This window comes from Pteropus vampyrus, unplaced genomic scaffold (genome assembly GCF_000151845.1).
Source record: "Pteropus vampyrus isolate Shadow unplaced genomic scaffold, Pvam_2.0 Scaffold59, whole genome shotgun sequence".
In the NCBI taxonomy this organism is placed as follows: Eukaryota; Metazoa; Chordata; class Mammalia; order Chiroptera; family Pteropodidae; genus Pteropus; species Pteropus vampyrus.
In genome coordinates this window covers 5,711,079-5,725,074 of record NW_011888840.1, presented here as the reverse complement: position 1 = coordinate 5,725,074, position 13,996 = coordinate 5,711,079, and the positions used below count along the sequence as shown (strand labels likewise).

The 13,996-nt window shown below is 52.4% G+C and overlaps 1 protein-coding gene across 37 annotated transcripts in view; it reads right to left on the bottom strand.

The window, feature by feature from the left end:
• LOC105292562 overlaps positions 1–13,996 on the bottom strand; it is a 713,386-nt gene that overhangs the window by 578,711 nt on the left and 120,679 nt on the right. For 34 of the 37 annotated variants that reach the window (XR_002780492.1, XR_002780497.1, XR_002780494.1 and 31 more), the window contains one exon: positions 12,862–13,277. The exons of the other annotated variants lie outside the window; for them this stretch is intronic. The gene's annotated coding sequence lies outside the window, so the exon portion shown is untranslated. The remainder of the gene's footprint in view (positions 1–12,861; positions 13,278–13,996) is intronic. 37 annotated transcript variants of the gene reach the window in all.

Sequence of the window (13,996 nt, the reverse complement as noted above, 5' to 3'; positions counted from 1 at the left end):
CCATCTCACCCTGCAGGGAACTGAGGCTGGAGGGAACCTCATACCCTGCTTTTCTATCTCGAATGCGGGTGAGCTGGGATGTGAGCCCAGGAATTTCCACAGGCAGAAGGCAGGCGGGCACTTTGGGGCAATAACGCAGCCAGCACCAAGACCAGTCCTTCCCCTGAAGCCAAGGGCCCTGGTCCATTGCAGCGGGAAGCTGCAAGGTGCCGAGACCCCAGCTCCCCGCCCTGCGTTCTCCCCGCAAAGCCACCCAGCACTTGCACCGTAGCTGCTCAGTGCTTGTTTGTAGACGCACTGACAGACATGCATCTTTTCCAAGGAGCACGACAAGGCACAGATGATCTCTGGGAGACCCATCTCAAACTTTCTTTTTTGCATGACACGTTTGACTTTCCCTCACGAACATCCTCCCACTTCCCCTCCCACCCCAGAGGTGTTAGATTATTAAATCAGCTCCGAAAACTTCCTTCCCTACCAGCAGCTCGGGTCTAGTCACCCGAACATCAAAGCCTCACGCTGTGCAGATAAAAACGCCACAATGCAGGCCAGTCTGCACGCCACCTCCTTGGTGCCCTCCGTGGGGAGGCGAGTGGGCTGGGTGGAAGGGTGATGGTGAACTGTACGGGCAAACACAACGCAGAGTCAAACGCCCGCCCCTCTCCCCAAGTCCAGGTCTGCTAGGTGACCTTGCAAGTCCCTTCCACACTGGGGGCCTCTTGCAAAGGAAGGGGGTTGGACTGGCCAATCTCTAGGTCTATTTCAGATCTAAAAATCACTGATTCCATCTCTTCTCAGCTCAGAGTCTCTACTTCCTGATCTGTAATGACAGTTCATTTACATACAGGAAAAAAAAAAAAAAGATAGTGTGGTTGCTTTTATACCCTAGGCTGTAGTTTTTGGTGACTCAGAGAGGAGAATATATATTTCCACTCAGCTCAAAAGAGTGTTCCCTCCATTCTCCCATTACTCAAATGATGTAAAGTCACTGGGCCAATGGGACCCCTGGGGAAGTTCCAGGCTACTGGGAGTTTAAACGTTGGTGAGCATAAGTTAGGCAGGGAATTCCCCACGGTGGACAGGTGCACCAACAGGTGGGCTGGATGGAGATCCCCTCCCTGAGAAAAACATCCCTTACGCACTCACCCCCCATCTTCTAGGGAGCCAGGGCAACACGGGGTCCTAGAATGAAGGTCACCTCTTCCAGGAAGCCAGTGCTGGATCACCACCCATCCCAAAGCTCCTAGATTACAGAAGCTCAAAAAAACCATTGCTAAAATAAGAAATACTGGCTGAATGAATGAAGCACGCTGCTTCCACAAAGCTTAAGTAATCCATACCCCAGAACACGAGCTGCCTGTTATATGCTAGGTGCTGGGGATAAAATGGTGAACAAAGCCAACATTTACCCATCGAGCCATCGTCCAGAGCAGCGGCTGAAAAGTGCTGGCAGATGATGACCTTGCTTCAGATCATGCATCTTTCCACGGGAGTCCACATACAACAATGGACCAACCCTCATTTCAATTCTGGACAATTCTGAACGGCCATTCCAGCTCCAGGGCTCCCACGGGTTGGCGGAGGCCTTTGCTGGGACATTGTCACAGCTCGTCTTCTCTCTCTGCCCAGTCCCGATATCTCCCCGCTTCCGTCCTCCTCCACCCCTACCCCCCGTTTCAAAGCTCTTCACCCCAAAGGCACCCCATAATAAACATCCTGCCTACTAATCTACATCTCAGCATTCGCTTTCCAGGGAGTCCAATGTGCATCAGGAAGGTTCTTACGTTGATGCTCAGGCTCTGAGCCACCAGGATGAAGTCTCTAGGACCAGGACAGTAAACGGACCATGCTTCCTCTGAGCACCCTACTGACAAGAGGGCTGAAGCCTGAGTTCAAGGCCACAACCAATGAATGAGAGCGTGAAGCAGCAAACACCTGCCATTGTTTTAATGTGTAGCCGAGTCTCAGATCCTTGAGGGAGAGACTCATTTCCTCATCTTTGTTCCCCAGCACCTAGTAGGGGCAAGGAGCTCAGTAAGATGTCAGCTGAACGATTAGGTGATGAATGGATGGGTGGACAAACAGCTGTGGTCGAACAAAGAAGTCACATCTAAAGCAGCTAGATGCGAAATGAAAGGTGATGATGACTTGGTACAGGTTAAATTATCTTCCACGTAGCGTTTATCACAGTTCTCAAGATAACACTGACAATGAAGATGACAGCTAAGCAATCATGAACGACTTCCTAGAGAAGGTGGCCTGTGATCAGCAAAGAAGACAATGGGGAAGGCAGAAAAAAGAGGAAAAAAAGAGACATCCGCATGAGCAAAACTGAGTCCAGAGTCTGCTCATCAGATACAGAGTAAACAACAACGCCCTCATCACGGGGCTACTGGGACAGCCCAGCAGTACAAAGTGGGGAAGCCGCCCATAATCGTAACCATAACACCCAGCGTCACGAATGTGGGCTACGACATTCCACTACCAGCGGAGGCAGCAGTTGACAGAAGGTCCTTAACACAGTGCTGCCTCTGGAGACTTAACCCTACAGTGACAGGAAGCCGTCAGGGCTGTGGAACAGAAGGCGCTAAGTGAGAGCAGGTAACTCAAGCTTCAGAACTGACACAAGATTTTTTAAATCGTACGTCCCTTCAGCTGTCAGCGGTTGCTTCTAACTCCTAGTCGGCCGTGCTCCTGAAGCAGGGGAGGACTTGGGGAGGTGCCCAGAGCCTCCATTCAGAGAAGGTGGCCTCAGGGGCAGAATCAACACCAGAGAACCCCAGACCCTGGACTTAGTACCCCTAAGAAGCATACAGACCCTGGGGGTCATCCCCATCCAGGCACCCGCCCCACCCACCAAATGTCCTCATTTCTGGGGTGATGCTCGGCGTCACGGCATGCTGAGGGAAACGGGGAATAAACAGGAGCCCGGAGCTTGTGCAAACAAGAGTAAGTGTCGAGGACAATGGGAGAGGGATAAAGTTTACTCAGGAAAGTTATGAAACGAGTGACGTCACAGAGGCTATTTGTTAAGCAGTGCAGTGAATTCTAGGAAACACAGATGCCTTTGGCCTATTACTACTCATCTCTGAGCCAGCAGCATCTACAAGGCTTAATAAATGCTGGGGCCATCAGAGGAGGGAGGGCAGGGATGACAGCTCAAAGAGCAGACGTCTAGGGCCAGCCGGGATGCCAGGTGTCAGGTGGAAGTCACAGGGAGGCAGCAATGCTCAGTTTGAGCGCAGAGGCTGCTGCTGAGCAAGCGGGGCTGGATCAGAGGCTCCACCACTTCCTTCCTGCACGACCTGGGCTAGGTGGAGCTGCCTTCCTGAGCCTCAGCCTTATCTGTAAGCAAACCTATCAGAATGCCCGTAGGAACCGTGCAGCACCTATGCAAAGCACCCGACAGAGCTCGTGCTCCACGAGCAGGTGCTGGTGTTATTTAATCATAGGTCCCAGGCCTGTGTAAGAACCACCCAGGGCTACTCCTTCCAACAGCTCTCCACAGATCCCAAGGGGCTCAAGAGTCTCCGGTGAGGCCCCTTTTTGATGAGCTGGGTGTGGGGCAGCAGGGAGCCATAACTCATTCTAACCCAAACACCTCTCCTTCAGCAGTTACCTGTATGAGGCCTGCACACAGATTTCAGTCCTGCACAAGGGGTTTGAGGGCTCGAGAACAAAATGATAGCGTCCAACATTCATCCTCTTATTTTACTAGAGAAAAAAAATGAAGGCTCCAGAAACCAAGGAGCTCGTCTAAACTCACACAGCAGGTCGACAGCAGAGGAGGTGCAGCTGGAGACCCTCTCACACACAGGCCATCAAGTTCAAAGGCGGGGGTTGCTGGGTCCCTAACCCGAGGCCTAATGCCTGAGGGTGTGAGACTCCCACACTGTGGGCAAGGATGTGGTGACCCCAGGGCCTTGGCACCCCGAATGAAAAGCCACAGGTCTCTGCCCTCCAAGCCGGGTTCAAGAAGCAAAAGGGATGTCAAGTGCGGCGTGCAATCCAGGTAGAAGGAGCTGACCCTCTCCACCTCCCCAGTGAGAGATGGTCTCCCCAGGACCACATCCTGGAGCCGGGCTGGGGTTGGGTGAGGAGCCCTGGAGGCAAGGAGGGCCTCAGTGCACAAACATCAGGAATGAGCACGGTGAGGAGGAGAAACCAGTCTCTTCCTTATCATGAAATCGCAGCTCCCAGATCCTCTGACAGGTCTTGTCAAAGTTACGGATAGGTCGCCACCCGCCCACAGGACAGGCCCATGCAAGCAGTCACGTGACTTCTCCCCAGGCGGGGAGGACAGAAGAAGACCAAAATTCCTCACAAATGAAAATGCTCTCAAGTGACCACAGGTCTCTGTCAATTCCAGAATCAGCACAGGCGACAAAGGAAACCGTAGCATCAGATAGCTCCATCCTACACAAACCCTCCTTTCAGCCACTCATCGCCAGCCTCCTCAGTGCCGGGCACTGCTGGGCTCCCCACAGGATCACTAATCCTGATGAGACAGCTATACTGTCCCCAAGTGAGAGATGGATAAATTGAGGCTCAGAGAGTCCCCGAGACACAGCCAGAGTTAAATGCATGTGGTGAGCAGTATCCTGTGTTACCAGCAAGACCTGCACAATGAAGCTCTCTCCAAATGCCCCTGGCTTTACCCTGTGCCCCCAGTCTCTCAGGGAATTAAGTCTGAATGAGGTCGATTTTATTCAACAAGGAAGACACAATGCTCAGCATGGGAGGGGTGCAAGCGGCAGCAAAGCCGCCATCAGAAATTCTATAGTGGGGAGTCCCGCTCCAGATACGGATGGGAAGAAAATGACTTTTGAAGTTTCTTTTAACCCTAAGATTCTGTCAGTCTAAATTGAAATTCCAATCCCACCCAACTTCCCCCGAGACGAATGCAGGCGTTTCTACGGAACCGTAAGATGTAAGCTTCGGTCTTCCTTAGGGACAACAAGGCTCTTGAAATCCATCCTGGCTTCTCCTAAAGAGCCTCCGGCCTCCTGGGGAGGCAGGTTCGAGCGGGAGAGCCAGGCACTAAAGACTGACAGGCAGTGAACATCGAGATGAGGTTCTGCTTCCCAAAGCCACAGGATGTGGTGAGCAAGAGAAAGCTACCTAGATACACAAACAGCACCACTTAACAGGAACTCACGGGGACTTTTTTTTCTTTCTTTCTTTCTTTATAGCTAGGAAGCCCAAAAATAATTGAAAGAGTTGAGTCTGGAAGCTTTCTGGAAAAAAAAAAAAATCCTGCCTTGTTCTTAAGACAAATTCTAGAGGAACAAGTGTCAATTTGAAGTCACGAAGGTTGCAAGAGCAAGGAGCAGGGTTTTCACCCCAGCCTTCGAATCCAGGAGCCAGGGTGTAAAATCGAGCAAAGGCTCGATTTTGAAGCTCGCTCATTTTTAAGTAAAGGCTGAGGTGCAACTGGAAAGGGTCCTCATGGGAAGTAACCAACTTGGCTGGAGCCAAAACCAGCATTCTCAAAGAGAGTCAGTTAACAGGCAGACCAAAAAAAAAAAAAAAAAAAAAAAAAAAAGGCCTCATTAAGGATAAAAATGTATAAGGTGAATAGGAGACCATGTGCATCTATTGAATTACAATTTATTTAAACTAATAATACCCAGTGTTGAGGCTATGGTGTCGACGGTAGTAGCATAAACAACCTTATTTGAAAGAAATTTAGCAATATGGGTCAAGAGTCAGAAAACTGTGCCTTTTGACTCAATAATCTTTCTGCTGAGAAGGTGTCCAAGGGATTTCCTGAGAAAATTAATATGTGCAATGATGTTCCCAGCACTGAATTATAGCAAATTACTAGGAACCCTAAGTTTTAACAGAGAACTGGCTTTGAATATGATTTATCGACCCGATGAACCATTACACGCTCTTTAAAAATGATCATTAGTAAAGCGTTTTAGCAAAATGGAAACATACTTGAGATATAATGTCAGATAAAGACAGATTACAAAATATCCCCTCTACCTATGCCTGTACAAAATCATAGATTAATGTATGGACAGACTTATCTATCTGAAAATAATCTGATTGGTTGGGGGGCGGGGCGGTTACTGATTTCATTTCCTCATCCATTTCTATACTAACTTTGCAGTTACAATGCCGTATGTACGAGGAATGACAAAAATCTTGATGACGATGATGACGATTTTTCATTGGTAAAAGGCACTAGAAACAGAACTCGGTCTGAGAAATGGTCAAAACTCTAGAGGCGCTTGAGGATCGAGTCAAAGAAATGAGACTTCCAGTCGGGGAATGGAGAACGCGGTCACCACGGGGTCACGTGTCGGCGCCGTCAGCCTTCCGGGCCCTGCGGTGCCTGCGGCACTGTGCCGGGTATAAAGTGACGTTGGAGAGGGACACCGGGCCACTCTTCCTGGGTGAAACTCTATCTCCCAGACGCGGGTTTCCGGGTCCCGCCGCATTTATACACTCACGATTCTGGGCTCTAAATAAAATCTGAGAAAACCCTCACCTCAGGACTAGATGAATTTCCCTTACGACTCTCCTAGCGCTGCCTTACAAGTTACCACAAAGTGGTGGCTTAACACGACAGTTACCTCTTCTCTCATAGTTCTGGAGGCTGCAACTCCAAAATCAAGGTGTCGGCAGGGCCACCCTCTCTCGGAAGGCTGTGGGTAAGATCTCTGCTTGCCTCTCTCGTAGCTTCCAGTGTGCTGGCGACCCTCGGTGTTCACACAGCGTGTGTGTGTGTGTGTGTGTGTGTGTGTGTGTGTGTGTGTGTGTGTGTGTGTGGACTCAGAGCCTGCCCGACTCCAGTGTGACTTCATCTTAACTTGACATCTGCAAAGACCCTCTATCAAAATAAGGTCGCCTTCACAAGTACGGGAATTAGGACTTAAATGTACCTCTTTGGGGGACACGATTCAGCCCCAGTGCCTGCAGGACCTTCCACGTGGTTCTGACAGGTCTGGAACTTCTCCCCAGCTGCCACTTGGAAAACACTGTGCGACTGACTGTTTGTCCAATCTGCCGGGCAACCCTTCCACGAACATTTCCCAAGCTCCCCTCGCCCATGCATGATCCTTGGCTGGGCACAGACATGGACGAAGGAGGACAGCGCGGAGAAGGGACAGGCACTGCAAGGCCACAGGCCCGCAGGGCCTTCTAACCCCAAAGCGCCCTCGCTAGGAAGCACCCAGGCATCCCACAGGCGCCGACGAATGTCAGTTGGGGTGAACTGACAGGACAGACTTTTCCAGTCCAGAAATGAGGCCTATGTGTGTGCTCGAGAATTTTTCAACGACCTGCCGTGTGACCTTGGGCAAGTTACAGAACCCCCGAGAGAGAGGTCATCTCCTCATCTAGATGTCTGACCCTGGGATTAAAGGAGTCGCGAAGTACTTGGCATACTCTTCCTTTCTACCTTTACGGCAGGAAAAGCACTGAACAGGTCAGCTGTCCATCCCTTAGATGTCTCCGAGGAGGCTGGGAGAGGGAGTGCATCTCTCCTGAAGTGGCCTCGCTCCTGGCAGTGCCACGGGGCGCACTCTGGAACCAGCTGGACCGAGCCTTGTGTTAGAGGCTGGGCAGGGGCTTGAACAGACCTCAGAGCTGTGTCCGGATCGGACACCTGACTGAGACCATGCCACCCTCTCAGGGCGGCCCCAACCCTAGCCTCTGTCATTTATCTTTATTCCCACTGATATCATATTACGAGCCCACTTTATGTGTCATAGTAGGGCCTGGGGGCGAGGGGTGGGGAGAGAGGGGAGCAAAGACCCACTTCGCAGGACTAACCCTGGCACTCTCTCCCCCCTCTACGCCTTCAAGCCCCCTGCGAGTTGATCCCCCTTCTTCCAGTTCATTCCTCATCTTCTGCTAGAGGCCCCAGGCCTAGTTTTCCATTCAAAGAAAGGCTCTGCCCTCCTTCTGACCTCTCCCTTTATCACAACGGCTGGACACCCATTCCTGTAAAAAGCATGCAAGCTACAATCAGCCCGGGTGACGTCCCAGGAGCCACCAGATACACTCATTACCCAAGGAGCTGTCAGGGGTCCCACCCTCCGATGAGTTCTCCAGAGCTGGCATCAGCAGCCCATTGGGGAGGCTGGTCTCTGCGGGGCGAGGGGCCTCAGGCTCAGGGTCCGCTCAGCCAGCCAGCACGCCTGCCATGCTTCAGGGGCCTGTGTTGGCGGGAAAGGTTCTGAGCATGACCCAGGGAGAGAAAGGAAGAAGACACTTTGATGTCCCCACCAGCAGGCACTCCCAGTGCTGAGCCTAAAAGACAAAGTGGAACCCAACTGTGGACCCACTGTGACCCGAACGTGACTATCACGTCCCACCTGCAAAAGAGCCCAGCAGGGGGTGATGGACAGGCACCGTCCCCAGCTCTACCTGGAAGTACTAAGCATTGCCAGCCGGCCCTTCACCAGCAGTGCCGGGCTGAGAACCAGGAAGCCTTTCAGAGGCACGGACTGAAAAGCCAAGGAAGTCAGATGGCCCCGGAACTGCAGACCTGGGCCGTCCAATGGGGGCAGCCACTGGCCGTGTGTGGCTACTGAAATTAGTGGCCCCATTTCAAGTGCTCAATAGCCATCTGTGGCTCGGGGCGACCGCTTCAGCCTGTGCAGGCTACGGGACACCCCACCCGAGGGTGCCAGGGGCCTTCTCTGGCTACCCAGAAGTGGAACCAGCCCCACTCACCTTCTGTGCCCCGATTTACATGTGGCCTCCCTGAGGTGTGGTGGGAAATACCTCCACAGGGAGAGAGGAATCATTGCTCAGAAATGAAGAGAAGAACAGAGGATTAGGGACCGAAGACTTGAGGCCCAAATGAAGCCCTGCCACTTACCAGGTGTGTGACCCCAAGTAATTCACGTCCCCTGCGAGTGCATCCACTTCCTCGGCCATGTAATGGTGGCAGAAATACACTCCCTGCCTCTCAGCACCTTTCAGGACTACCGAGTGACTCCAAAACCTCAGCAAACCCCAAACCATAAAGTGGTAATATTAAAAACAAAACCACTGTTAAAGTCTGCATTCTCCGAGATGCTATTATTATCCTGCTTTTCTCATTATGAAAACACCGGCTATACTGAACCACCAGAATTTAATGGGCCTCTTAGTAATGAAATTTAATTTAATACAAACGAAGCAAGCTACCCTCCCGGCACGCCCCCCTGCAAAACCCCTAGAACTGGAATTGCAATGAGTCTATTTATTGTGACATTCTCTTTGGCTGCTTTTCCAGCCCTGACTCCGCAGTAGCATCAGAGAGATCTTTTCGAAAGGCAAATCCAATAACTCCGTGCCTCCCTCCTCTCCTAAGGAGGCATCGCCAAGAAGACACGATGGAAGCTCTACTGAGCTTCAAGCACCAAGACCGGAGGTGCCCCGTGCAGCCGGCTCATCTCCTGCCGACCGGGCTCTGCGCCCAGCATCAGCCGCATGCACTTGCTGTTCCCTTGGGTCTGCGGCCCCTCCCACCTCATCAGCCAGAGCAAAGCCTTCCGATTCGGCTTCAAAACGCAGAGTAGGCAGCACATATTTTGGGAGGTGCTCACACCTGTGGGAGCCGAATCTCGTCCTCTTCAGGGACCCCTCTGTGCAAGCTCCCACGCCCCTGTCTGTCCCACCAGTGAGCTCGTCGAGGGTCCTCACTTTGCTCAGCGCCTGGCACAGAAGAGGTCTCCACAGAGGGCCTTCCAGTAGCGTGAATGGAGCTGAAATAGATATAATCCAAAGGCAACTGCCAGCTCCTGCGTCTGGGCCAGAGGCCTGGACACTCGACTCAAAGGGAGCCCGAGAATCGCCTTCTCTAAATGATCCCAGCTGCACGAGGCCCACCGCAACGGATGCATCAAAGGACAGCGGGGAGGAGACACGGACGGGCCCCCGGAACCCGGACGGCCACCAACGGCGTGAGGAGAACTGCATCTTTAGCTGCCTGCCCTTAACTTTGCCCGCAGGACGCCCTCTCCCCTGGTAATACGCTTATTACCCCTCAGCTTCCCACAGCAGTGCTGGGGCCTGCAGGGGTTTGAACCTCTGAATGTAACCTCATTTGGGAAAAGGGTCTTCGCAGATGTAATGAAGTTAAAGATCTTGAGATGGGATCATCCGGGAATGGGTGTGTGTGTTGGGGGATGGGGGGCGGGTTGCTCGAAATCCCGGTGTTCTTGTAAGAGAAGAGGAGGGACAGACACAGAAGGCCACGCGAGGACAGAGGCTGAGACGAGAACGATGCGGCCGCAAACCCACGGACACCACAAACTGAAAGAGGCAAAGGGCTCCCGGCAGCAGCCCTTGGAGGGAACACGGCCTCACGAACACCCTGATCTCAGATTCTGGCTTCCAGAACCATGAGACAATAAATTTCAGTGGTTTTAAGGCTTCTAATTTATAGTCATTGTTACAACGGCTGCAGAAAACTAACACAGGACCTCTGCCTCCAGGTGGGAAAGAAGCCAGGGCAGAGGTGTGAAGCCCAGTAGCGCCGGGTGCCTCTCAAAGACCTCTGCCACCCGGTTCTGGTCCCACTGGCATCTTGGGGGTACTGGCTGCTGTACCCTGTGAGCTGAGACGGGCCAGGTGCATGAAGGGCAGACCCATTTGGCATGAAAGAACAGACTCACCATGTGGGAAAAGGCGCCGATTTGGGAAGGCTAATTGAGGGAAAAAGGCTCCCCGCAGATGCTGCTCCCCAGGGACCTGGCATAGGTGCACCCTTCTCGGCCCACCCTTCCATCACCCCACCTGCCTGTCCAGCAGCCCCCACGCTCGTCCCTGCCACGCGCTACGTCCACTTGCACTTCTCCTCCGGGGTCTCTGGCTGGGTTTTCCCTGCCACTGGCTGTGAGCTCCCTGCTGGTCAGTCCCCCGGCCCTTGACAGGAGCTGCCTGAGGAATAAATAATCCCAGAACTGGGAAGAGAGAGACTCTGGAGGTATTTTTCATCCAGCTGCTCACTCCTCATACGTGCCAACTGAGGGTCATGGGAGCAGAGTGGGCTGCCAGACCCAAGACCTCACCAGCCTCTGCTTCTGACTCGACACAGACTTCTTGCTGGACCAGCTTCCCCCACGAACAGATCACTCCTTGACGTGTCCCCGTGCCTAAAATTGTGTCCGGCACGTAGTAAGTGCACAGTGTATTTGTCGGAATGAACATGTGTTAAATGAGCCCAGAACATCGGGGAGGGTTATGCAAAGTTGGTCACGATATTGTAAACACTGCTCAAACACGGGGACTGCCTTCTCCGTGGAAAAATAATGTATCTCGGGGCACTAATTCCCTCTGCTGTGATTACATGATTCTCATCTTAATCTCGCTGTCAGGAGACCAAAAGTCCCCTAAGGGAAAAGAGCGTGTGGTCCTTGTTTCTGTGCTCCCAGACACAGCACCGGGCCTGGCCCGGCCTGTTTGCTCAATTAAACTGCTGCGAAGCACCCTGCACTTTGAAGTATCTTAGAAAGCTGAAACAATGACAGCCCCATCGGGTTTTTAAAATACAAACAAACAGGAAACGATTATCTATGCCTCAGTGTTTGCATCTGCAAAGTGGAGACAGACTCCAGAACAAGGGTGGACAGGAAGGAAGTGCCTAAGCAGAGCCGAGGCCTCCAGAGATATGAGTTGGCTTTCTCTGCCTTCAGCCTGCTGATTTCTCTATCAGGGGGCGTCCATCCAGAAGGCTCCTCCACAGAGATCCTATCTGCCACCAACTGAACTTCAAAAGCATCCTTATCTGTAGGACCCACCTCAAGGAAGGCTGATTCCTAACTTCTCTCGGTAATCCTTTTATTCTGGGCCGGCCAGGCACACCCAGGCAGCCTTATCTGCAACGTCCCCAAGCTGTTGTCTTTCCAGGAAGGGTGTCACCTATCTACAAATGGCAGGGAGCATCACCAAGGTCTGACCCTGGTTCCTGCAGCAGGCCTGCCACCCTCTAGCTGTGTGACCTGGGACCAATTGGCCCATCTCTCAGAAGCCCAATTTCCCCCATTTACCCCTCTGCCTAAGAAAGGGGGCGGGCTTATGGCCCCTCCAGCTTTGAAACTGCAATAATAATAATAATTTCAGGGGCTGGGTTGGACAAGCTGAACTGATATCGCTACTGGCTGCGTCAGTCAATCCCTTCTAGAGAACGAGGGGAAACATCGAGCAGGAAGAAATCGGCGAAGCCTCCAGGACTTCTGTTATCCTAGGTTTGCCGCAGATGACGAAATTGCCAAGTGCAGGGGCGCCCTTCTGAGAAGTGCTTACTGCACCTGGGGAAGACCAGAGCAGGTAGACACACCTGAGAGGGCAAGAATTAGGGACAGTTAAGAGAATGCCAATCCCCTGCTCCCAGGAACTGAGTTCAGCCTATCAAACTCTACAGGGGCCTCTTCTATATGTTGGTCTGGAGGGCGGCAGGGAAGAGGTGAGGGGCTGTCAGAGAAGCAGAAGCTGGGCCCGGGAGTGGCGGGCTGACCCACATTCTAACCCACTCCGGTCATTTCCCACCTGGCTTGTTCTCAGCTTCCTTGAACTTCATAGGCTGAGCTGCTTAACAGAGAATGTCTGTAATGGTCTAAAGTAGCACCTGGCACAGAACAGATGCTCACTTCCTACCTCCCTTCCCTCAGGAGTTTGCAATGAGCAGAGCTCCTAGGATTGCGGGCACAGGTTTTTAACTTCTATCTCTCCAGAATCCAGCCACGCTTAGAAGACAGTAGTTGCTTAATAAATATTCAGTAAATGCATGAATACGATGAAAACCTAGAAAGCCGTCTGAGGACTGATACAAAATGCACTCAGATGGATGAGCATTTAGGAGACGTCCCCACTTCCCACCTGCCCTTCCTCCCTTAGAGCCTCAGAGGTGCCCACCCGCCCCATTCCACGGAACACATAGCCTTGAGAGGAGTGCAGGACCCAGACCACGGCTGGGCTCCGATTCCGGTGCTGTGGATTATGAGCTGCATGAAGCACACACAGCTTACTGAGGCCTCGGTGTCCCTGCTTTGATAGTACATCCCTCACAGGGAGGCACGAGGGCTCCATGACTTAATACACATGTCGTGCTCAGAACGGGTCCGGCACGGTGGTGACATTGTCATTGGATGCGTTCGTGCACAGTTGCAGTTCTGGAGTCACTGAGCAATGGAAGGCACTCATCCCTAGATCACAGAGGTCAAGACACTTGAACTTCAGACTCGGAATCCTAAATCCTCTGGCAAGTCCTAGCTGTCCCCCACACAGCCTCGGACATGTTCCTCTCTCTCTTGAGGTCTCCAGTTTCTCATCTGAAAAACAGATTTTAATAATCTGCTCTGTCTTCCCCAGATGGAGACTCAAATAAAAGAAGACATAAAGCTTACTAAGGTGGGTACCGTAGATGCAAAATCATTATTTTCACTCAGATGAATGCATTACAACCTCCCCCACCCTTAGATCAGTCAGCCAACCGGCCACTCTGTGGGTCCCTGATGCGATTCCTCGCCCATGCATGCCCCTCACCTCAGCTCCGGTCTCCCAACTCCCACCCTGCCCGCCTTCTGTCAGGTGCCCTCGGTTTTGACCACCCAGCTGGGCGTCTGGTGCCAGTGATTCAGAAATCATAATCGAGGTCTGAGAGCGTGTGCGCCCACTCTGGGGCTCTGCCCAGTGGTGCGAGGAGCAGCAGGGAACCCAGGAACTACACGGGGCACCCCACTGTCCCCCCCGCTGCCCACGATACCACCTCCCTGCGTACAGCTTTGGGGATCACACCAGCATCGGCTGTATAACACATCCTTGGAACAAGACGAGCGCTGGCTTCATGCATCCCAGAGCACGGGCAACGAAGCTGGACTGCCTGGGTTCGAATCCTGGTACCAGAGGGTAAAAGCCGTGGAGAAATGTAAAAGCTGGAGAAATGTGGCGACCTGGGCCTACGTTTCCTTAGCTATAAAAGGAGAGATGAAATAGCACCTGCCTCTGAGGGTTTTTGTGAAAACTAGTTCATTTCTGGACCGTGCCTGCA